General features: G+C 36.1%; 1 pseudogene; it reads right to left on the bottom strand.

Moving 5' to 3' along the window:
- Nucleotides 1-3,807: 3,807 nt before the first annotated feature.
- Nucleotides 3,808-3,926, bottom strand: LOC120597964 (uncharacterized; annotated as a pseudogene).
- Between the last annotated feature and the right edge of the window lie 21,995 nt (nt 3,927-25,921).

Raw genomic sequence — 25,921 nt, 5'->3', positions numbered from 1 at the left:
CTCCGCACCCACCACCAGAATCTTAAAGGTTTATACAGAGGCCTTTAACTGGATCCAGTCATGTGTGCCGTCCGGATGGCCTCAACAACACATTGCTCTCTCAAGGCAGCACCTTCGAAAACGGCCCCCACTGTGGGAACAGTAGGCAGAACAGTATGTTCCAAGCACCAGGGAGGGGATGAGGAGACTTGTAGACCCAGGTCCAGCTCACAGGTCAACTAGTGGTCATGTTCTCTCGATAACCTCCTACAACAGTGTCCAGTATTTTTACTTGCTAAATCTGGCAGCTCAAATGTCAGCACCTCCAGTGACCCTAGAAGAAGCCACACATTGAAGGTGGCAGGGCCACCATCAACATGGTTCTGATGACTGCAACCTAGGGCACCACCTCCTTTGAACTTTACATGAATGAGAATGTTTTGTTTGTTAAGCCGCTAAGATATGTGAGCTAGCTAATACAATAGAAATAATACTAACTGACTAATCCTTAATACAAGTGCCAAGAATTTACCCCTGAGGCCCTACAGGGAGGCAGCACGGAGAGTGAAAATTACTTGGGTTTGAAATCACACCAGAATGTCCTGGGTTCAAATTTTTGCTGTATTATCTCTTAACTTTGTGGCTTTAATTTTCTAGCCTCAGTTTCTTAATTTATAAAATGATAAAGCCAGTGCTTTCCTGAGAATATATAAAAATTAAACAAGATAATATATGCAAAGAATCTGGGATCATATTTGGCATATAATATACCTATTACTGATTTTTATTATTTTTTAAAAAATAGGCTAATTTTACCTTTTAAATACTGAGCTGCAAAGTGATTAATGCCTTTTTAAAGTTTATTTTATTCTTTATAATTAATTATTAAATCTGCAAGACTCAATTTATTATTAGCTATTTTTTTATCTCACTGTCTTTGAACTCAATAATTGGCTTTGCTGATTTTTAAGCTGAGATCAATCTTATCCCTGAGTTTTTCAGTAGGACTAGCACTACTAAATGGAACTAGTTTCTGTTCACAGTACTCAACCAAAGCCTACCAGACACTCTGGACAAAATCTGAAATTTGACTTTCCTCCTTATTGCTGAGCACATCTCAAATTGATCAGCTCACTAGGCAGAATTCGAAAGTCACTTTCATTTAAAATCGGATAACCATCAAATCATCCTATTATTAAAAACCAGGAAGCTCATCATCACAAATCCCAAAACTGAGGCATGTCACCTATACATTCAGAAACTGGCTTCCCCAAAACACAAAACTTTGCCCCTCTCTTAGATTTAAATAGTTCGCTATATAACAGGAAAATTGAAGCCTATTTTAAATCACTTTTTTAAGATCATATTTGTTGAAACAGATTTTAATGAAATTTTTTTAAGACTTGAAAATGATCAAAGTTAAGCTATATTTTCAGAAGTAAATGTTCTCGTATGTCTCTTCTCAAAGAAAAACCTAAAAATAAAAGAGAATCCCTGATTTTTTACTGATTTGGACTTAACCATTTTGTGCCAGTTTCTAACTTTAGTTACAAACCATAAAAACCAACAGTTTAAGAAAGGGGCTTAACCTGGAGTGTATGAACCTCCTGAAGATGTATGCAAAGCCCTGTTTGTGCATATCTATGCTTTTCTCAGATTCTAGAGGAATTCAGAAGCTTTTATAGGCGTTTCATAGGGTTTATGTCATTGATAGCAATAATGGCATGTTTCAATTTCCACTTAAAAAATAAAATCGCAAAATAAAGAAGTCTCCAATACTTTAAAAATAAAACTAAGAAGATGAAATAGAGTAACAACTACATTAAATCTGGTTTTTTAATTCATTGGAAATAAAGGTTATCCACACCTCTAAGGTATTACAGCGAAGTACTTACAAAATGACAGGTAGAAATTTTTTATATCTCATCACATGGAAACAAAAAAACAAAAAATAAGATACAAAATAAAGCAACTACTTTTTATTTAAAGCACAAAATGCAAGAACTCCGAACGTCAGATTTTTAAAACACACACGCACATTTTCTTCTATTTTAGATGCCTCCAAGTAGTGTGATAGGGCATTATGTCTGCAGCTTACTCTTGGGAGAGTCAGGGGGAAAAAATTCTTTGTCCCATTCTTATAACTCTTTTGAAGTTTAAAATTCATTCAAATTTTAAAAATTAACCTACATTTAAATATCTGTTTTATCCTAAAATTGACACAAAATACTGTAATTTTTAATTTATTTGTTTAAAAACCTTACTCTAACATCAATTTAAGTAAACAGTGTATATTTCTTACTAACTACTTCTAGATTGTTATATTTAGATGCTTTACATTTAGAGTACATTAAAGATACTGCAATTTCTAACATCTTATCTAAAATAAGATTAACTTCACATTACTACTTAATCATAGAACTTTCAAAATTGACAAAATGAAATGATGAGATTATATTAGCATGAAAGGATTTTGAGTATCAAAAAGGTTTGCGAATGCCTACGCTCCATCTTATTCATTATGGATCAGCTACAGGATAGGGAAAAAGCAGTTTGCAGTGTCTCAGCTTCAGCAAAGAAACTCATATCTCTCAGAGCAGAGTATACAGGGTGGATCCAAAGCCAAGAGACCACAGCTTCACAACTGGTATACTTGGAAGTCATAATTTGGAGTTTCCCAATGGACACAATTGTTCATTTTCTCCAATGAATGAGTTTAGTAAGCAGATGATTATATTGGTCTAGGGTTGCAAGTCTGATAGACAGGTGAAATGGAAACAGAGGGCGAGGGAGTTGAAAGTCCTGGTAAGAGAGTAATTTAAACTATTCACCGTATAGAGTAGGTCCTAGATAGATTTTTTTTCTTTAATGGAGAGAAGCCAGGTACAGGATGATAGATTAAGGGAAAAACTTGAAGGACAAGAGCAGAAATATTGGGAACGAAATATTGAAGGGAGGATATTTTGTGGTTATGTATGCATAATGGAACACTGCTTGCTAGTTTTTTGAGAGTAGAGAAAGGTTGATAAGAGAGCTTGTGAGTGAGATCCTGAGATGGTGTGGAGGTAAAGGTCATTGTATAAAGAATGTCAACAAAACTGTAAAATAGGGAGTTGGAGGGATTGTCCAGATGGATATTTAAAATACTCAGATTGACAGAGTTAATGGTAGAGAGGAATATTGTAATCCAAATGCCAGGGTTCTTAATGAATTCTGGGGATTAACTAGAATACAGTGTTTAGAAGATGAATTTTGGAGTTTAAATAGCAAGGCTTCGGGTCTAGGTTCTTCCATTTACTAGCTGATGTTAGACAAGTATTTACTTTCTAGACTTCTTTTTCTTTACCTGTAAAACATTGTTAATAAAATTTCATAGGATTTTTGTAAGGATTAAAGAAACCTATTTTTAAAACCTTGCAACAATGTTTGAATAGAGAAACCTATGTTTCTCAATCCCCTTTCATTTCTGCCTGCTCACTAGAGCTCATTTCCTTCTTGTAATACCTTAACATATACACCCAGTAATTATCAACACACACTACTAACATACTCCTTTCCAACCTCTCCCCACAGAGTAAAAAACTCATTGGACATATCCGCCTTCCAAGTTAGTGCAAGCACCTATCTTATTGAATATGTTAGATGGATCTTCATTTTCCCACCTCCAATCTCAGTGTTCTCAGTGATCACTAATCAATCTTAAGACACACATTTTAGTTTTGTTGTTGTTGTTGTTGTTGTTGTTGTTTAGGCGAGGCAACCCTTGGTTGGTCTCACAGATTGCAAGAGCTTGTCAGCTTACAATCCCTTATTTTTTTTTATTTTTTATGCCTACAGCACCTGGTCTTCCTAGGTGGTGTCCCATCCAAGTACTAACCAGGCCCATCCCTGCTTAGCTTCCAAGATCAGACAGGATCTGGCTTGTTCGGAGTAGCACGGCCATAGACTATTTTAGATGTTTTTATGGCACACTCCACTTCTAGGTGCGAAATTCTATTATGGTCAGGATATTTAATGCTACTGGTAGCATTAAATGTTCTAAGCATAGCGGAAAGTGTTGGAAGAGAGGGCAGCCCTTGAACAATGAGCCAGGAGGGAAGAAAGGAAAAGCAAACCTGAAGGAAGAGTGGAGAGGTGACACAATGGGCTTACATTCTGGGCAAGGACCAAGATATCAGGAATGCAGTTAACTAGCCTTGAATGCATATTAGAGCCTGAGGACAAATGAACTCCTTGGGTATTAAAATTGGGTGGGGCTTTAGGCGTTGTTTGCTTTGATGGGTAAGATGTCTCATTTTTCAGAATTCTGGGTTTTTTCCCTCTCTGGGCCTTTCAATTTCTAACTGTTGAAGTCAGCCTGCTGTAGCATTCCTGAGCCATTTTTGAGTTTTGACACCCAAGCCCTTTCGACAAGTGAACAAGATTCACCAAAAAGGAGGGTGAAGCTGACTTCTATCAGATAGAACCTAGAATTGAGTTTTATCAGAAATAATTTATTGCTTGAAAGGAAACTGAAAATCTGTTCCAGAATGATGTCTTTCAGTGAAGTTTCCTAATTCTACCATATGACATAAAAATTGATTCCTTCAGTTTTCAAAAGTAAGCAGTATTTTTGTCATCACTATCATATAACCACCATCTCTAAACACTGTTTTCATGGCTATAATCATCATTATTCTCTTTCTCTCCCTCCCTCTCATCATTAAATATATTTGAGTGCTTACTGTCCATAGGGCATTGTGCCAAGTGGTGGGCTTGCCTAAGCACCTAGGTGCAATCTGAGGTAGAACTATTTCTTTAGTACCCCTAGGATATACTGGTAATGAGATAGTTGGTAAATAGTCTTTCTTTTTTTTTTTTAATTTTAAAGCTTTGCCTGCTCAAGAAGTACTGATAGCAGATTCTCCCATCTCACGCAGGGCCAGTCCAGTAAGTTCTATTGGGTCAGAAGACATTGCTTCCAGTTACATTAGTTTCAGTCATTATTAAGTTGATTCTCTCAATGCCCCCAAAGATGTGATCATGAAGGAAGAAAGGGAAGAAAGAAGGGAGGAAGAAAGGGAGGAAGGAAGGAAGGAAGGAAGGAAGGAAGGAAGGAAGGAAGGAGGAAATAGAGGAGGGGAGGGAGGGGATCTAATATATCTGTGTTCAGGAAATGAGAGATTGCATTCAAATGGGAAAACTGACTAGCTTTCCATTAATGAATAAAAAGGCTCACAATTTACCAGACCCACAAATTCCTTGAAACCCCTGAATATGTTACATCTTTAGAAGAATAAATATTAAATACACATACACACACACTACTGCTTGTGTGGCTCTATTTAAAAGATATTTAAAGCTATTTACATTATTAGTACTAATTTAGCTGTCTTTACATTGAACCCAAGTAACCAAAATCTGCCTCTTTGTCGCTTCTGTCCATTTGTTTGGCTTCTACCAAGGAGATGGGGTAAGTCTCATCCCTCAACCATCCTAAGTCCAATATTGTGTCTTAAATCTGTTCTCAGAGCTGAGCGCTCTAGGTTCTTTCTACTCTTCCTTGACTGATAGAACTTCAGTTTTCTTGGCTGCTTTTCTTTGAAGTATTCCATTTTGCCCACATCTGAGACAACGCTCCTGATAAGAGAGCACCCATGCAGAGTGGACAGGCACTCCCAAGATCAGATACAGTATTGCCAGTATTGCATCCCAGGATAATACTACTGTTTCTTTTTGACATTTTCAACTGGAGACCTAGTTTTGCATTTGCTGTGAAAACTGTCACCCACCTGCACAAAATTCTGTGCCTGATGAGTCTGCCACTGGCTATTTCTCAGCAGTTTTCAGCTACCTCATGCTGTTCAAAGATGTGCTGCAGGGTACTTAGAGTGATGGGTTAGATCCTAGAGTTTGTAGTTATGCTCTGTAAATAAAGTATTGTTATGATATTTAAACTTTTACAAAGAAAATGCTCTCCAGCTGCTCTTCTTTGCTCAAATTAATTAGCTTTGTGGAAGATGTTTAATCTCAGGAGCTCATTCTATGAGGCAGGCTGAATTAGTTTCTACAGTGCTGTTACATTTCCTATCTTAGGTTGGAATTTTTCTGTTTGGGGTTGTTACAAGCTTTAGAATATAAAATAGATATCTAATCTATATATAGACATACATATATATAGTATGATTGTTTTGAAAGATGACAAGAATCCAACAGAAAAATCTTTGTCTACAATTGAATTAAGAGGTGACAATATACAAACCAGCAAGATGCCATCAGACCAATCATTTTAACTATATAATAAAACAGCTAATGATTATTTACTGCTTTTTATGTGCCAAACACCATCCTAAATGCATTATATCTACCATCTCATTTAATCCTCAGGATAACCATATGAGATGGGCATTGTTATTATCTGCCTTTTACAGATGAGGAAACATAAGCCCTCAGTTAGTGAGTGACAGAATTAAGATTTGTTAAAGAATCAAGCTATGTTAAACCCATACCACCTCCTTGTTCCTATTAGTTCCAGTCAAAGACACTCTGGCTGTAAAATGCAGTGAGTGGTAAGCATGTGGTGTGTGTGAAAACAGGCTTCAAAAACAGCTGGCAGGAGTGTCTGCTGGTACAAGTTTTCCAAGAGTAATTTGGTACTCTGTCAAAAGCCTCACAATTTACTTTACGGAAACTGAAAAAGCGTTGAAGCATATATGTTCAGCAAGGTCAATTGAGGCAATGTAAATAATAGCAAAAAAATAAAAATTACCTACCATTCAACATAAAGGATTTGGTAAATAAATGATGATATACTATACAGTGAGATTATTGCACAGTCATTAAGAATTATGATTTAGATGCCTATAGACATAAAAGGTATAGATAACATTTACTGAAAATTCATGTGCATTACAAAACAGAATCTAAAATGTAATATTGTTTATAAAAATGTACACATACATTTATATATATGTACACACATTTTTAAAAGCTCAGAATATAGACTAAGATAATATCAAAATGTATCTGTGTATATTATTGTATTAACAGTTATATTAAAAGTTGTTTTTCATTATAAATCACCTATATTTTTTTACTTTTCTACATTAAATATGTTTTTATTAAGAAAATAATAAAAGTTTTTATTCCTATTTTTAATGATAGTTTAAAAAATGACTGATAATATGTATACTATCTCTTAAATAACAGTCCAAAACAGGATAATGCAATCTCATTTTTGTAAAAGTCTCTATAGGTTATATTAATATTATATTCCATTATAAGAATATACAATAGATGGGGCGGGGGGGGGTGGAGGGGAATGGCATAGATGAGAGAGGCTCTGTTTATCCCTTTGGCAACCAAATCAAAGTTGTGACGGAAACAAGAAGCAAGCAGCAAGGAAAAATTGCCTAGGATCTAGATGAACAAGCCATACAACTAGAGAGAAATCCAAGAAATCACCCTACAACGGCAGAAGGTAGGACAGGGTGAGGACGTGAGGCTGTCCGTTCTCCAGTGACTGATAGGAAGGCTGCAGCAATGGCAGCTGCAGCAGTGGCAGCTGCAGACGCCTCTTAAAGGGGCCGCATCCTCAAGCGGATTTTCGTGATGATGGACCTGTTCGATCTGAGCTCCGGTGCCTTACAGGGAGACATTGCAGAGTGAGGGCCGAGGTGAGACTCACTCTGTACAGAAGTTTCCTATTGAGCCCTCCCCCTTTCCAGGGCACAGGACACAGTGCCACCATAGCCTTGACATCATCAAACTGGATAACAGAGATCGCTCTGCCCAGAGGATTCCCTGAAACCTTGCCTCTCCCAACTCGCAGCTCCACCCAAGCCACATCTAGGTATATCGTCAGCGAGTCAGATGCTCCTTGCTGAGCAGCACCTAGACTCACACTGGAGGCAGCTGGCCTAGGTTTCTGGTGTGGCCTTTTGAGGCAACTGTAAGCCCAGCCTCTGGGGATTGCTTGCTGAATCTTAACAGGTGACCCCAGAGAGGCAGAAGCTTAGGCTAAATTTGGCCTGCAGCTGAACCCCTCTCAGGACTGTGCCACTGAACCTACTTTACAAATCCACACTATAAGACCGGGAGACTTAGGAGCTTTGCTTAGTACATAGAAACAGACATGGAAAAGCAGCCAAAATGGGAAGACAAAGAAGCAGAAGCCATATGAGAGAAGAGAACAGAGATCCAGATAAAATGGAGTCAAGTAATCTAACAGATGCAGAGTTCAAAACACTCGTTATAAAGATGCTCAATAAACTTTTAGGAAATGTAGATAAATTCAGAGATAACTTCAACAAAGAGATAAAATACATAAAAATGGAAATGGAAATCAGAAAAGGGAACTAGTCTGAAATGAAGAATACAGTATCTGAGATGAGAAGTATATTAAATAAACACAGGAATAAATAAAGTGAATAAAGAAAAGGATCAAATGCTCTATCTAGAGGACAAGAAAGCTAAGGACATGCAATCAGAATGGCAAGAGATAAGATGCCAAGACTATAAAAATAATTTAAGGAGCATATGGGACACTAATAAGGGTACAAATATCCATCTGATAGGTGTAACTGAAGAAAATCAAGATGTTGAACAGCTGTTCGAAGAAATAATGATGGAAAACTTCCCTAACCTGGTGCAGGAAATGTACATAAAACTCCAGGAAGCCTTGAGAATCCCAAAAAACAGGAATCCAAAGAGGCTCACACCAAGACACATCATAATTAAAATACCGAAGGTAAAATACAAAGAAAGAATATTAAAAGCAGCAAGGAGAAAACAGATAGTTACTTAAAAGGGAACACCCATAAGACTGGCAGCTAATTTCTCAAAAGATACTATGCAAGACAGAAGGGCTTGACAAAAAATATTCGACAGGATGAAGACCCAGGATCTACAACCAAGGATACTTTATCCAGTAAAGCTATCATTTAGAGTTGAAGAACAGATAAAGAGCTTCCCAGACAAAAATAAGCTAAAGAAATTTATCACCACCAGGCCAGTATTACAAGAAATGTTGGGGGGACTACTTTAAGAAGAAAATTATGTATTAAAAACAAGAATAAAAAATGATAACAACTACATTCCTATCAATAAGTACCTTAAATGGAAAAGAATTAAGTGCTCCAACCAAAAGATAGAGTGAATGAATGGAAAGGAAAACAAGACTCCTACATGTTGCCTACAAGAGACTCACTTGAGATTAAAAGACACACACAGACTAAAAGGAAGGGGATGGAAAAAGATATTGCTATGATGGATCTAGAAGGTATTTAAGTCAGACAGAGAAAGATAAACACTATATATGCAGAATATAATATGCAGAATCTAAGGAATAAAATGAACAAACTATTCAAAAACAAAATCACAAATATAGTGAACAATTTGGTGATGGACAAAGGGGAGCAGTGCTTTGGGGGCTGGGAGAATGGGGTGAAGGGTTAAAGAAGTACAAATTAGTAGCTGATGGATGGTCACGGGGATGGGGACCACGGCATAGGGAATGCAGTTAGCATTAATATGATGGCTAGGTGGACAGTCAGGGGAGGCAGAGAGCAATTGGGGGAATCTTTTTATGAACTATATAGATGTCTAACCAATGTACTGTATGCTTGAAATTAATTAAAATAAATAAATTTTAAAAATAAATAAATAAAAATAAAAAATAAGAAAGTAAAAAAAAAAAGAATTTACAATAAATTCACCATTATCTCTGAGTGGTAGAAACAAGGATAAATTTTATTTTTCTTCATTTTATTTGTCTGTATTTTTAGTTGTATCTTGCTTTTATAATTAAAATAAATATTTTAAAGGTCTATTATTAATGATAAATATTAGTGAGATGTATAAAAATAGAGTTCAAAAATCTCATAAACAGCACAAAAAAAGTGCTAGTGTTCAAAATGGGTTAAAAAAATATAAATTGTTAATTCTCTTCTAGCATTTAGAGACTAGTCCACTGTAATGCTCAGGGAAGAAGATTTAAATTACAGCATTAACAAAACTTGAAAAGATGAGGATTTCAACAGCGACCCTGAAATGTCCTTAATACAGAGCACACAAGGAAAACCATCAATTTGTTCCTGAGATTTTTAAAACAACAAATGAGAAACATTATAGCTTTGTTATTGTGTGAAAGAGATTCACTCAATAATAGCCTCAATATTTACTAAATGCAGCTACCTTGAGATTTCTCCATAATATAAAAATTAACTTTTTAATCAAATATATGAAAATTGCATATTGTACATTTGTGCAGTAATAATTCTGTATTGCACATGCAAGAAACTTGTCAAAATAGGGAAAAATAACATGTCAAAATACGGACCCTAATTGAATCCCAGTATAGCTTACTGTGTTCTTTCCAATAATTCTGTACTAAATTGATAAACAGGAGGTAGGAACAAGGAAAAGAAGAGTTGAATGCAAGCTGAATAAAGCTTATAAAAGGAGAACAATTTGCTGTCAGAGAACGAGAAAGAATTCACATTATTTAAGGCTAAATAACAAACAAGGGACACTAAGAAAGAATTAATAGTTTTGACAACTTAGAGCAATTACTCTGTAGAAAAAAAAAGAAAAAATCATACGAGATAATAAAAATATTTCACAGTATTAATTAGAAATTCAGAGTTACTTGAGTCTCCTTTTGTTCTAATAAAATATATAGCAAAACTGTCTACCTTAAGAATGAGAAATAAAATAGCAAACATTGAAAATGCAAAGCACAAGACTATTCTAAGAGAAACACACACCAAAAACCAAGATGGACTTCTAATTTTCTCCAGGCTAGAAGGTGTAATCAATACTCTCTCCAATCATTTGATTAAATAATTAAAGAGTTAAATACGCCCAGATACTAAAAAGATTCACTTGCCTAAGATTAATGTACATCCTTGGTCAGAAAACAGGCCATTTCCAAAAATAATGTGTAAGTGGAACCAACAGAGACTGGATTGGTCAAAGTTTTGTTGTCTTACAAGCAAAGAAGAGATACTTTTGTAATATGTGGTTTCAAGGTGGAAGCTATCATTTTCCCCAAAAGAAGCAGCACTGTGGTTCAAATCCAAGGGTACTAAAGGGGATCAAATATATGATAGCTGAAGGAAACTGGACTTTGGGTGGTAAACACAAAATAGAATACAGATATCAAATTATAATGTACAACTGAAAATTATATAATCGTATTAACCAATGTTATCTCAATAAACTTAATTTTTAAAAAATCTAAGGGTACAAGTCACATAGAACACAATAGTGCCTTTAGAGCAAAATGGTGATCCCATACCAGGCAACCTAAAGAAAAAGCTGATAAAACAGATTCACTGGCATCAATGCCATAAAAAGGAACACTTAATTTTAATGTCATTAACTACAAAAGGATTTAACTTTCTACTGACCAAGCTAAATACCTCAATAAAAAGATTTGCTTAAATACACAAGAAGATTCTTTTTGCGTGAAAAAGTATATTGTATTCTTTGTCATGTAATTTTTCAACTGACTCCGTTTCCTTAGCTATCTTCAGCACAGAAATGTAACTAACATTACGAGGCAATCACAGGGTCGGTACAGACAGAGGGTTAGTCAGCCACAGGATGAAGGTCGAAGGACAGAAAGCACCCCCTCCAAAAAAAAAAAGTTTCTCTTCAATATGCCCACTATTACAGTCACTCCGTGGAAGTAAATCATTATACCTTCTTTTTTTTAGTTTAATAAACATTTATTCCTTTAGTTGAATAACCTCTCCATACAAAATGAGTGATTTAAGATTTTTGAGTGGAAAGGAATTTAGGTCTCAACAGGTTTTATGAGCCTGCTACCTATTTCCTGGAAATCATTTACCTGAGCCTTTTAAGACCCCTGATGGCTGCAGCCAAACAAAAAGTTTCATTATACCTCTTAAATGCCCCTATTAAATGCAACTGGAAGACACCTGAGGAATTTATTAGTTAAGATTGCATTCAGCTGCAAGTACCAGATGCGTAACTTACCTGAGAGGAATTTACTTATTTCATGCCACAAATCTTGGAGAAATCTCTACAGAGCTGGTACATCACTGAGGACCCTGGTCCTTCTATATTCTTGCTTTGCCTTTCTTGGTATGTGACTTTCTTCCTCAAGGTCACAGAATGGCAGCTGCAAGTTCTATCCACTGTTAAAAAGCTGGACAACAAGAACAAAAAGTAGCCTTGTAACTCCAGAAACCAAACTTTTAAAGCCCCCTTCTTCCCAGACAAGTATAAGACTACCTTCTGATACATATGATTACTTCCTAGATTAGTTTCAGTTGCAGACCTAGAATAAATTGTGCCTTTGGGCTAGCAATGACATTATAAAGAAGAAATTTAAGAGTTCTGTTATCAACACCATATCTTTCAGGATTATTTAATTCGGTCATGGAAAAAGACCTCTAGGTAAGTGCCAAATGTCTCACAGCCAAGGGTAAAAATGCCCTTATTTCTTACCAACAGAGGATGGGCCTGGAATACTGGCCTACTTTCTAAGTAGACTAGTAATAACAATAGCAACTACAATAATGTGTTCACTAAATTGTATGTCAGATACTGTGTTAAGCACTTTATACTGGTTGCATAAAATCTGAGCAATACTCCTGTGTTTCAGGTACTTCTGATAGCTCCATTTTAAAGCTGAAGAACATGAGGATTAGGTTTAAATAATGTGTCAAAAATCACACAGCCAAGATGTGACAGAGCTGGATTTAAACGTAGATTATGTGAGTCGAGTAGGAGGTTTTCTCAGATGGACTATGGCTTTGGTAAAACATCTGTTGCTCTCCCAGAAGCTGAGAATACTTTCAGCTGAACTAGAAGAAAGGGGCAATAAATTACAAATTCAACACAGACCCTGTCTTTACAAAAACCACTAGTCTGTATAGCACCTTTTTATAGGCCCAGGGATGCTGAGCCACAAGTCTTTAAAATACTTTTTTTAAATGTTAGTTGCTAAAACATTTGTATGAACTATTACATCTTTCCATAGATAAATATGAGCCTATATAAACTTCTACCATCAATTAGCTTAGATTTGCAGTTACTTCACAATTTGTCTATTGCTATAGGAAAAGTCCCTGTTTGATCTCCACACCAAAAGGATGAATGCCAGTCATGCTAAGTGCACTTTTCATTTTAAACAAATACACACTCATAACATGATAGTGGGAAGAAGCAATAGTAAATCAAAGAATATGAATAATAAAAGTTATTAAAGCCCATGTCACTATAAACCAAGTTTAAGAGAACATAGTAGTACAATCAAACCTATTCTCATTAAAATAAAAATATCCCTTAAATTCAAACAACATACTGGTGCATGAAACTATACAGATATTGACACTCCCTTACATCAGCAAAAACTTGAAGTCTCACAGGTGGCAATACATCGTGTTCTTTCTGAAAAGTAATAAACATGCCTAATAAATTTAACTGTTAAAGAACAACAGGGTTATCCTTCTGTTTCCATTTTGTTTTGTAAGCAAATAGCCTACCTTTTTGTGAAGCCACAGCTTGGGAAAATTGGAAGTTTTTTGTTTTATTTTGGCTTTTTTTGCCAAATTTCACTTATTGAGGTAAAATTCACATCTTGTAAAATTAACCACTTCATAGTGAACAATTCAGTGGCATTTAGTACTTTCACAGTGTATGCAACCACCATCTCTATCTAATTTCAAAACATCTTCATCACCCCAAAATATAACCACATACTCAGTCAGCAGTTACCCACTAGGCCCTGCCAACCACCAATCTGCTTTCCGTTTCGATAAAGAACTAATGAAATGTCATGTATGTTTTGATAAGTTCACCCGGAAGCTTTAAATATTTTTGCAAGTCTTTATCATATAATCATTGAATAAAAGGGTCAGATTTACTAAATCGGGGAGAGAGTACATTTAGACTCAAAATTTCTGATGGGACATCTCCACTTTTTTTTTCTTTTAGTATTTTATTCACAAAACAAACACAGAGTGCCATAAACTCTGAATGTAAATAATTGCCCATGCTCAGCCTAAAGGTGGAAATGGCTATCTGGGTCATGCAAGTGCAAAGACAAGTCTCCAATCCTCCATGTCTACATGCTGGTTGTCCAGAATTTTGTTTGGCAGATTCTGAGAAAGACATTATGTGACCTTTTAGGTGATAGTCCTGTACTTCTCTTTACAAGTGTCAAATCATCCCCAAAACAACTGTCAACTAAATTGTTAACCATAATATTCTCTTACAGAAAACTACCAAAATGAAAGCTGCTACCTTCTACGCTCAATTCTCCCCAAAGAGTAAAGAAAATAATGGTTATAATATAAAACTTTCCTTTTTTGCCATCCCCATGTACAGATCATACTGTCATACCGGATATAAGTTTATGTAAAGGGAATAAAAAAGAATATGACTAAAAGACATTTTATCATTGAACAGGAGCTTATGATCTATGGGCTGAGAGCACAATCTGGTAGAAGACAATTGGAAGGATACCAAACATAATTACATACACTTAGTAGTGCTTACTCTACTCCTGGTACTGTTCTAAGTATTTATTTGTTTATTTATTGCATATTTCATTAATTTCATTTAATAAGCATACATATGTTCATTTAATTTTCACAATAATCATGCAAGAGAATCCTATTGTTATCATCCCCACTTTAGAAATGATGAAACTGAAACACAGAGAGATTTAAATGACTTGTCCAAAGTCACACAGCTCCTACAGCCAGGATTTGGCCCAGGCCGCTTGGCTCTCAGGTTCATGCTTTTAACCCCAAGGCATAATGGATTACACTTTGCAGAGAGAAAAAAAAAAAGGAGAAAGATTCTCATTTTATTTGATTCTTTGAACTGTATGAAAATTATCATGAGGAACATTTTCATAAAAGGCAATAGATACAGCCTTCCAAAGTACACAATGTAGGAAGATAGCTGAGCTACACATGGGTCCTAATTTTATAAATAATTTAGAAAAAGTGTGTCTTTCATCTGTAAACAAAAAAGTGAATAATAAATTTGCTCAGTACTCACCCAAAAAAAATCACTTACAGAACCATTCAGCTTTAAACTAGGTCTGAATTCCACACAGAGAAGTACTATTATATAATAGGAAAAAATATATGTATTGCTCTCTGTCCTCCTCCATTCCTGGCACGCAGCTCTCAAAAGCTTTATCATTTCCTAAGTGATAAGAACACTAGGAGCATCTCTTGTTCTAATATTTGTCTTTGACCCTGTCCCTGACAAGGCCCCTAAAACCCTTGTAAAATCCTAAGTGATAAGAGCAATAGGAGCATCTTTTGTTCTAAATAGGTGACTCTGGGTGGGCTCCTGGATGGGGGATAGTCACCAGAAAGACCAATCCATGATTGAAAGGTTAGAATTTTTAGCTCCTCACCTCTACTTCTCCAGAGAGGTGAGAGAGAGGCTGGAAATGAAGTTAATAATTGACAATGCCTATGTGAGGAATCCTCCATAAAAATCCCAAAGTGCAGGTTTCGGGGAGCTTCCAGGTTAATGAGCACATCCACAGTGGGAGGATGACACACCCCAGCTCCACAGGGGTAGAAACTCCCGTGCTCGAGACCCTCCAAGACCTCACCCTACATATCACTTCATCTGGCTGACATCTGAATATTTTACCATATCCCTTAATAAACTAGTAAACATATGTTTCCCTGGGTTCTGCGAGCTGTTCTATCAAATTAATCAAGCTCACGGGGGTCATGGGAATCTCTGATTTATAGTCAATCAGTCAGAAGCACGGTTAACAACCTGGTTTTGTGACTGTCATCTGAACTGGAGTCAGTCTTGTGGACTGAACCCTTACCTGAGTGAATTTTCTCTGAGTAAATTTTTTTAATTTAAACAAAAAAAACTTCTAAGAATATAATATTTACTGCTATGTATCTAGATGTGGAATTCTATTCTTAACACCCCAAATCTTCTGACTCCAACTAAAAATCAAAACCCAAACCAAAGTGGCGGGAGTAATTATTGCGCTTACAGTGAACATAGAACACAATTCCTTCTCTCAGCTCTCGTGTGAAGCCCACTATGCATGCTCTGATGAGTTTGTAGCATTGATCTTTATACTCAGAGATGAAGGTTTGATAATTAGTGCCTACGCAATTCAAATAAATCTATCATGTTCTCTGTAGCCCATTTAGAAATATTATGACCACTTTATAAAAACATTTATAAATGAAGATTTAAGTTTGAAAATTTGTTAAAGTTTTTGAAATTTTTCTATTATGTATACTTTTCCTCAGATAAAGTATAACCAATTATGTTAGATGTCTATATTGTTATACAGGTAGGCATGATAATTTAGTATTAAAAAATACAAAAAAAACTTTTTATAAAATAAGAGTTGGAAAATATGCTGCATTACTTCTACAATTTTTTAACATTCCCCAACAAGAAGATGGTCCAGACTAGATTGATTTTTATGCTGTCAGTTTCTGGAAAGACATGTGTGGTTTTTGTCATTATCCATTAGTCATAGCTGTTGATAAGCATCACTAAGTGATTTTAAGGTTTTGTGAAGCAACTGGGGCCTTGAGAGTTTTCCAAATGCTGTGGGTATACCAAGTGCTGGCGACAGTTCAGGAATGGGGTAGCCAAATCACTGACCCCTTTTCTTTCAGCAAACAGCCAGAGGTAAAGAAGAAGGAGTCAATAAATGAAAAAGGCAGGAGCCAAGAATCTTCTTTTTTCCCCAAAGATGGGATCAGCTTCACTTAGGGAATAAACTTTTATATTATGATGAATGGTTGGAAAACAAGAATTTCCAAACAAAGAGTATGTTCAAGGAGCGCGACTATAGTTGAGCCTCACAACAGCCTTGGTGGTTATTTATTTTCACCTCTACCTGATGCCCAGAGAGTATGAGTAAGAGCCGAGACTACAGGTGACTGCCTTGAGAACCCTGACATATGGTGTGCTGAGACCCAGGCTGAGGCTCACTCCCCTTTGAGCAGACATGCAGAAGCAGCCTCTCTGAACCCCACCTCCTTCTCCTGTCTTCCCACCAAGTACACTCCCCTTGGCTTTCCACGACTCTGTCTCCTACCTACCTCCAAGTCAGACCCATCGAAGAAGACTTTGGAATGAGGATCACTGCATTTCATTCTAACTGCTGGAATAAGAATGCAGAAGAGAAAGTGTGTGGGAACCAAAGTTAACTTCCACTTTACCATTTTCACTTCGTCTGTGGCTATAGTTCAATTATCACCTTGGATACCGTTGAGAACACCTGCAACTTGGAGTGCTATCAGCTTTGGTACATGTACCAATTTGCAAATGACTGAGCTGCATAATATAGTAAAGTATCTGGAATTAATGATATTTCATTAATATAAGTTATAGAAGTTCAAGTTTCTAATGTCCAGCAATATTTTAAAAAGTTAGATGAATTTTTTCAATATTAGCGGTAATTTTACTATCTAAAGTTATGACTAAATTCAAACCATCATCCACCATCCGATATGTTGCCATTTCACAACTCAGGGAGGTAGTTGAACAGGAATTACAAGAGGGTGACTGGCTGAAAGTAGCCAGGCAGCAGCAAGAGACAATGAGGAGGCTTCAAAGGCAACCCCTCCCTTTCTCTCTCATATTCTCTATCTGGTACTTTCTCCCCTTGAGGTATTATTGTTCGCTAACAACCTAAAATATTGTTCTTTCCTGGCCACTGTTTCTAGTCAGGTTCTATAAAAAAGTCTATTTCTGATCATATTCCTTATAAATGTATAAGTTCTAATCTTTAATTCTTAGCTCAAAATTTTCAAAATAATTCCCTACTTGAAAAAATCAAATCAGATGTAAATAATAGATTTATGGTGGGAGTAGAAAATAACATACATGGTATATGCTCACAGACATGCATTTAAATGACATTACCTGTAGCCTACCCAACAGCTATCCACTCCTTCCTCACAATCTCGATATATATTCATGTCTTCTACACAGATTATGTGCCTCAACAGAAAGTGAGCCTATTCCAGCTCCAGAGGTGGGTACTGATTAGTGTAAACTGATCATGGTAATCCCATCCCCTCATCATTGATGGTCAGGAATCCAGGCTTAAACCAATCAGCATGTGGCAGTGCTCCATAACTGTTTTGATCTAGAGGTTAGCACAAGATTTAAACTGATCCAAATTATTCCATGATTCTATGATTCCACGAAGTCGTTTTCTCCCTCTCTGATTGGATATGAATGAGGAAGTATGTTGATGCTGTTGAAATTTATCTGGCCACTAATAGGGGAAGACAATCCAATACATGTAGGAAGCAGAACTAATTTAAAAAATCATATGAATCTGACCCAGAGCCTTGATGATACTGTGCCTGGAGACATCCTACCTTCAGAGTACTTGCTGCTAAGGTAATAAACATCTTCGTGAATTAAGCTAGCTTGAATTCAGTTTTCCCTCACTTATAGCTAAAAGTATCCAGATTAGCACTATGTATATGCTACAGATGTTTTACAAATAAAGATATTTATATACTTAAGGAAAATATCTGAAGGCTACCTACCAAACTGAATGACATTTAACCTCTACTTAATGGCACTGTGGTGATGGTGTGGGAGCTGATATTGGCAATTGGGGAGTTTTATGTTTTACATTATATATTGCTGCTCTTTATTCTCACAATCAGTATACACGACTTTTAATAAAAACATTCCTAAGGAAAGTAGGGTGAGGAGATTGGCTAGTGGATATTTAAAGAATACTTCCACACCTTAAAATTGTGTCTTTCTTATTATTCTAAGTGGCTTGAAACCACCAATTCTAAGAGGAAAAACCGTTATAGTTAAGGTTTATGGTAACAGCCCAGCCCAAGCATCTGTTCACTGAGAAATGTCCCACTTCAATTCCTGTTGTCTCTTCCTTCTTCCTCCCACCTAACACACACACACACACGCACGCACGCACGCACTCACGCAGACCCCTAAATACTACATTTCTGTATACATCCTGCTGTCCTGGTGATAGACACCTGACCCAGATATGCTTCCCAAACTTGGATGAAAAATTTCTCTTCTATTATTAATCCAAAAGAAAGAGAACTATTTAAATTTTAGCAGCAATAATTTAGTTAGACATAAAGAAGAACTTCCTGTCTACTATGAGGTACTAAAATAAACTAACCTTCATAATCATAGTATGTAGTTCACTTCCAGGTGTTTTACCTAGTAAATATTTCTTTTCATTTTCTAATAATACATGACACTTTAATTTTGCTTGAACTCCTCATATAAAGGAATTAGAAATGTATTACTGATAATTGCAATAAAGAGTCTTAACTAAAATAACTAAGGAGTTGAACTATAAGTGTTTACTTATTACTTATATAGTTGATATTCAGATTTTGTAAAATCTCCATAGACAGGCATATCCAGTGGAAGATAAGTAGAAGCACCTATTGACCACTGTCAGGGATAGCTGGCTTGCAGACCCAGGCCACATGCAGCTCTTCAACACCAGAGTGATGAAGAAACAGCCGTCCCAAGTGATATGGGGCTGTGGCTTAGGAAACTAAAGGTAATGCCACATCTTTTAGACATAACTAAAAAGAAAAATCATATTTTATTTTAGGTACATTTTATACCCTGCCTCATTTCAAGAAGAAACTGAAGGAAGATTACAAAAACAGAAGGACTATTATGCTGATTAAGTTTATGTGTCAACTTAGCTGGGCCATCGTACCCAGTTATTTCTTCAAATGTTATTCTAGATGTTTCTGTGAAGGTATTTTTCAATGAGATTAATATTTAAAACCGCAGACTATGAGCAAAGCAAATTACCATTCATTTTTGTTTGTTTTCTTTAGATTATCACCTTTTATTGAACAGAAATTCTTAATTTTAATAGTTAAATTTTCACTATTTTCCTTTATAATTTCTGTTTTCTGTTGAGGAAAGTCTTTTGCAAGTTACCATTCATAATGTCAATGGACCTCATCCTATCAGCTGAAGGCCTTAATAGAAAAAAAAACTGACCTCCTAAAAGAAGAGGGAATTCTACCAACAGACAGCCTTCAGACTTGAACTGCAGGAACTCTTTTCTGGGTCTGCAGCCTGCTGGCCTACCATGCAGGTTTGACTTGCCAGTCTCCACAATTATAAAAGCCAATTCTGAGAGGCAGTGGAGGAGAAGAATGGGGAGAAGAGATGTTTGAATTACTTAATTATCACATGAATGCTTTCCTGGATTGTTTTACATCCAGTTGCTTAATATGGTACAGCTACAGTCCAAACTTTTATATTAGTTGTAGACCTGCCTACTGGGCTGGGACAGTCTTTTACATTAGCACTACATACAATACTTTAAAAACTGTAACATTTTATTAAAACTGTATTATCAAGGAAGGTTATATAATTACTGCAAATTAAAAGGACTTTTAGCTGTTATGTGAAAATTTATTATTTCCAAGTAAACTCTTCCATTTTAACAAGCTATTGCTTTTTCAATTCTGAAGTTATATTTCGCATATATGTAAGAATTATATTTAACATATATGAATTTCCCCCACTCAACTTTACCATCACTTTTTACTAATGGCCTTATTTACTTAAATTATTTATTCAAAACAGAATTTGATTATTCAAAATAATGCTGCTCAATTTTAATTGAATTCTCAAGCAAGCCAGCATGCAGCTTCTCAACTTGCATGGTAATTCATCAATACATTCATTACATATTTGTTATGGATTAAAATGAGAAATTTTATTGAAGAGGCATCTACTTTTCTTTAGGCAGAAAAAAAGGAAAAATAAAATACATGTATAAAGAGGCTTTTTCTAAGAAGCCTAACTTTTAAAATATCCTATCAATCATTTTTAACTTTAAAGGAAACTTTTACTCTAGACAACTAAAAATATGTATCAGTCTGTACCTCAGGGAATGACAAGTTTATCTACAACCAAGGTGGATGACTTAAAGCCCACAACAGCTAATTAGTTGGTCCAAAGTCACAGATAGGTCAGTGAAAGAAAATCCTCCAGATCCCAAAAAGCCAAATTTCTTCCCCGCGCAGTGCACTTAGACCATGCATTTTTAAATTTATAAAAGTAAGTAGAAGGACTACAATTGCATTTCCTTAGAATTCATATGCTATCAGCAATTGCAACCTGACAGCGGGAGCAGGATTCTGCTCTACACTAAGAAATTTGGTGGGTTTTTGGCGGCGGGGGGGGTCGATGGGAAAGTACAGTATTCACGATTTTTTGTTAATAGATTTGAATACCTTCAAGCCAAGATACACTGCCCAGTTCACCAGAATCTTTGCTGCTACCTAAAGTCATACCTGGTAATTTCACTCTTTCAGATGCCCTGATAATGCTGAAAGCCTTTGAGCTTACATCTTTGATCTATATATAGATCTACATATTGATCTATATCTAGTGACTATGTACTCTATTTCCAACTTTAATCTTTTTTACTCTTCATCTTTAAAGCCATTTCTTACTTTTTAGAGTTTTCTTATTGGCAGTCCTTCAAACTTCCCACCCCGTATCACTATCGAAAAATGCGTGTTGTCAAATGCATTCATTCAGCAAATATTTATTTCATCCTTACTGATATGGCCACTGTGCAGCTGACAACTAACAGAATATGCAAACAAAAGATTCTGTCCTCTTTGGATGGATGTTCTAATAGAAGAGGTGGATATAAGCAAACGCTGATTAATGTTATGCGGGGGGCGGGGGAGTGGAGGACACATTTTGAAGAGGTTATCAGGGAGACCTCCCTGAAGAGGTGATATTTGAGCAGAGATATGAATGAAGAGAAAGTGAGTCACACAAATACCTGGGGAAGAAAATGTGCAAAGGCAGCAAGACAGAAACCTGCTTGATACACTTGCGGAACAACAAGAAGGGGCATAGAACATGGAGGAAAGCCATAGAAAACTAAGTCAGAGGGGTGAGCAGGGGTCAGTTCACACACGGCCTTATAGGCCACAATAAGGACTTGGAATTTTCTCCGACGATGATAACAATTACTGAAAATATTTAGCAGGGCAGTGACACGATCTAACTTAGTACTTTTAAAAAATCAGTCTGGCTACCATGTTTACAATAAATTCTGAGGCAGCAAAAGTAGACAGATTCTCTAGGAGGCTACTGCATTGATCCAGATGAGAAACAAGTGAATCAGGCTCCTTGGTAATGGTCCAGGTACAGGCTACATCTTGGAGCAAGAGGTGCAAGTAATCAAATTTGGGATATATGTTGAAAGTAGAGTTCACAGGATTTGATGACATAAAGTTAGAGAATAAAAGGTGAGTAAGGATGACTTCAAGATCTGTAGCCTGAACAAGTGATTTAATGATTGTGTCAATTCCTCAGATGAGGAAGGTTGGGAATTGGAATCAGGAATTAAATTTTGGTCAAGTAAATAGAGAGATGACTATTTGACACCTAAATGGACATATCTTATAGATAATGAAATATACAATTCTAGTTCAAGTGAGAATAAAGGCTATAAGCATATATTTGGGCTTATAAATATATAGATGGTATAAAATACCATGGAAATGGAAAGAAACACCTAGGGAGTGAGTGTACATAGAGAAGAGGTCTATGACCTAGCACTGCTGAGATCATAACACCCTTGAGAATTAAGGAGGAAGAGGAGTGCCCAGCAGAGAACACATAGAAGAACTGACCAGTGAGGCAAGAGAATGTGATATAAAGGGAATCAAATGGAGAATTAATTAAAGAATATAGCAGTGGGCCAACAGCATCAACATCAACCGGAACTCGTTAAAAATACAAATTCACAGACCCCATCCCAGACCTACTGAATCCAAAAGCAATGTTTCACCCAAACTTACAGGAGATTCTGATACACAAAAAAGTTTCAGAACCAAGTAATTAAGTAAAGAAACAGAGTGAAGTTGACATTAAAAAGGATATGGTCCCCAGAAGTATTTGCTGAGACCCAAACTGAATACATACTCATTTAAATTCTATGATCTATATTGGGTTTTTTTGAAGTATTTTTTTTTTCTTTTGAAGTATCAAGTGAAGCAGTTTTGTGGAATAAATATCTTTAGGAGTCTCCCTTCATTTTATTTTTCATGAGATTTGTCTTACTGCATATAGTAGCTATTGTTTCAAGGAACTTGCTTCCCAAAACTTCTTTTGTAAACAGATCTTACCACCTCCTCCCTTTCCCTCTATGCTCAACCACATTACAGTTCACATTACAAGTTGGAATATGAAACAAATTCAAATGAAAAAAATTTATAAAGGACAGTCTTTAAATTCTTATATATTTTATATCAATGGTTCTTAAATCTATCTGCTCATCAAAATCAGTTGGGGAATTTTGAGGTTTTTTAATGTAGATCCTTGGGCTTCACTCCCATCTCAAAACAGAATCTTGGAAGTAGGACTGAAGAATCTGTATTTAAAATAAAATAAAAAATAATTTTTTAGAAAACCTTCCCAGTTGATTTTAAAGATCAAATGGGCTTGGGAGCCACTGTTATAAACTGTAGGCACTTCGAACATTCAGAAACCATAAGTATTTCAGGACTGAGCAGTCAGAGAAAGCTCTAAGGCAGAAGTGGGATTTGACTGAGCAAAGTAGACTGTCAGCTATAGTAGATTGTAGACTGACAGGCGGGGAAAGGGTGCGGATTCTCCAGGAATGAGCAATAATTTGACAAAGGTAAGAGGCAATGTGAGCTGGTGCATTTGTGGGCCTATGAGATGATTAGGCTCATCAGAAAACAGAGAGGGTAGAGTGAGGAACAGGAAATAGGTTATACAAGGAGGCACTTTACAGTTAGTTTCAATAAGTAATAGCTCAAGCTTCAAGACAGATGAGTGTGGCATGAAGAACAGGAGAAAGGGTTCATGACCCTCCCTCAGTTTTAGCCCAGCTCTGAACTAACCAATGAAAGCCCCTGGACAGGTGACTCCGGGCTATGATTCTGAGCAAAAGGAGATTTTGTACTCATTTGTGATTCTCAGGAAAATGAAAAGACAGGACTAAGTGGCACTTAAGATTTCTTGCAGATCTAACCTTTATGATTCTATTTATAAATCTCACTATTTCACCATTTCCAGTAAGTACCTTTAAACATTCTTTGCTGTTCTTTGAATTTTACTTCTATTTATTATGGAGAGAATAAATTGCCAAGCAATAAGAGCAATGGAAGGTGTTTTTTTTTTCTCATTAATGTCACAGCAGGAAGTCCTGCTTTTACATTCTAGTAACAATGAACCTGGAACAACACATACCTTTCTCCAAGGTTTGCTCTAGAGACTTTGTGACCTTAATACAGGTTTTTGACTGAGATAAGGTCTTAAAACACACACGCACCAAAAAAAGATGGATTCATATGCCACATTGACCTAGAAGAATAAAACTCTGCAGCAAATAACATGTTAAATAAATCTGACATGACAAGCATTTCTGCATAGTAGCCATTTTTCCTGAGAGACTTAGTGATATATGAAGACTAATATACTCTTGGGATAAAGACTGCACCTTCTCTTTCCAAGTACACTTGACACAACCCAAAATCAATTTTCTCCTCTTTTTGAAGTAGTTCCAATCTGTCAAGATCCATCCTTCTTTGGCCTCATCTCCAGCCATGCGCCTTTTCCATCCCGTTATTTAATGACTACCATTGCAAATCAGAGAGATGAAGATTCAATGAACATAAAGTGTTGCTGAAATAGAGAATTCAGTATTACCCACTTTAAAACTGTCTTGCTGAAAGCTCATGAGTTTATTCTCATAATTCTTTAAAGAATTCATTATTTTTCATAAAGTACAGAACAATGTCCAAAAGAAAATTCAAGGACAAAGGAATTATGATAAAGGTCTACAATTGAAGCAAAAGGCAAGATGAAGTTAATAAAGCCTCTTTTCCTTAAGTCTACTTTGTGCTATGTCTCTGTACTATATTAGGAATATCTGACGGCTTATCTGAGCTCCAAATAAAAGATTTACAGGATAAAAGCTGTAGAGAAATAGAATAATTTACTCTGCAAGGCCTAGTTCTTTCCTTTCATGATTTGTGTCCTGACAAATGATATTTTTAAAAGTGATGCCAGGATGTAGTAGAACTGGCTTCCTAAAAAAATTCTCAAGTAAAAAGCACCTATATGGAGCATTTAATTGTTTCCTGACCTATATTTATTAGGTTTAAATTTTTTAATGTATTTTTTATTTATGTTATAAGTTATACTATTAATAGTATTTATAATAATAGTATTATAAATTTATATATATAACAAAGTTTCAAAAGTTAACAAGCTAATGGATAAGGAAACTCTCACAAAACAATAAAAGCTAGTATATACTTGTTACAATGAACTTAAAGAGGACCACATATGTGATGAATAATGGTTTTTCTTAGCTATAAATTATCAGGGTAGTTTTGTGGAAAATCAGATTTGAACTAGACTTTGAGGGATCAGCAAAGTTAAAGAACTTAATATTTTGAGGGTGCCCCCTGAATATCTTGTCAATTCCATCACCTAAGTGGATTTTTCATTTGTTCCCTTCTCGATCTTCTCTGCCACTGCCCTACTTTCTAGCCACCATCATCTCTCAGCTAAATGCCTGCAACAGCCTTGTTTCTGCTTCCTCTTTGGCCCAATCGAATCCATTGCTTGTGTCAATCTACTTTCTGTTCCTGAAATATACCATGTGTTTTCCACTTCATTGCCCTTGTCTGTAGTTTTTAGCGCTTCAGAGTGTCTGGCACATAGCAGTTGCCCAATAATATATCTTGAATCAATGAATAATTGTTTCTTCTGGTTTGTAAGCTCCACAAGGACACACCCATGGTATTTAATTCCCCAATCTATTCCCAGAAGCCAGCAGAGCACCTAAACACACAGTGGGCATTTCATAAATAGTTATAGAAGGAAGGTAAGAAGGAAGGAAGGAAGGAAGGAAGGAAGGAAGGAAGGA

Source organism: Pteropus medius, unplaced genomic scaffold, assembly GCF_902729225.1.
Source record: "Pteropus medius unplaced genomic scaffold, Ma_sr-lr_union100, whole genome shotgun sequence".
In the NCBI taxonomy this organism is placed as follows: Eukaryota; Metazoa; Chordata; class Mammalia; order Chiroptera; family Pteropodidae; genus Pteropus; species Pteropus medius.
The sequence above is the reverse complement of the archived record's forward strand: the minus strand, read 5'-3'. Positions and strand labels throughout refer to the sequence as shown.